We start from the raw sequence: 880 nt of genomic DNA on the forward strand, positions 1-880 counted from the left end.
TCCCAAAACTTAGCAGCCTCCTGCTGACTGGAAGCCTTACCAATATACAGTCAAAAATCACATACAAACATATAGCCTCCTGCTGACTAGAAGCCTTACCAATAAACAGTAAAAAATTACATACAAACATACAAAAATAAACATATTTTGTATGTTACATATATAACTATTCTTACAATCATGTAAGCTAGAGGAGAAAAAAATGCTTTCCCAAATTGTCATAAATCCTCTTATGGGAAAAAAGTCTGTGTGTGGAAGTTGACCTGTGCAGTTCAAACCTGTGTTGTCCAAGGGTCAACTATAGTAATGCCTAAAGCTGAAAGACGAGAACTTTACAAAAGGGCAGGTAACTTCCCTCCCATTAGCTTGTTCCTTTCAGAGTCTGGCACGTACACAGGTAAATGAAAACTAGGAGCCGCCAGGCCCACCAGGCCGTGCGAGCTGACTGGGCAGCAGGGCAACAGCACATGTTTAGGTAGGACAGTCAAGCTTCCAGCCAGGCTTTCTCAAAACTAGGGCACAATTTTTGTAACTCCTATTTATTCCCTTCTCCCAGCTCACTTTAAACAAAGTATGCCTTGAGTCAGGATGAATAGATGCCTGTGTTTTCTGGAGATACTGAGACATTCACTCATTCATTAATATCAATTTCACCTCTAAAATAAAATTAGTCTCATTTTTCTTACTTCTCTGCCATAATCTACCATCACCATATGACCACAGATGTAAATTCTTTTTAAATAACAGAACTCTTAATATGATTAAATTGGCATATTTTCCAACTAAAACTACACTCCATTCCACACAGTGTTTTGTCCCCTCTAATGCAAAAGTGGCCTCAAAGTTACCTTCCCAAGCCACAAAAAAGGGCTGACATCAG

The sequence above is a fragment of the Manis javanica genome, chromosome 4 (assembly GCF_040802235.1).
Source record: "Manis javanica isolate MJ-LG chromosome 4, MJ_LKY, whole genome shotgun sequence".
Classification (NCBI taxonomy): domain Eukaryota; kingdom Metazoa; phylum Chordata; class Mammalia; order Pholidota; family Manidae; genus Manis; species Manis javanica.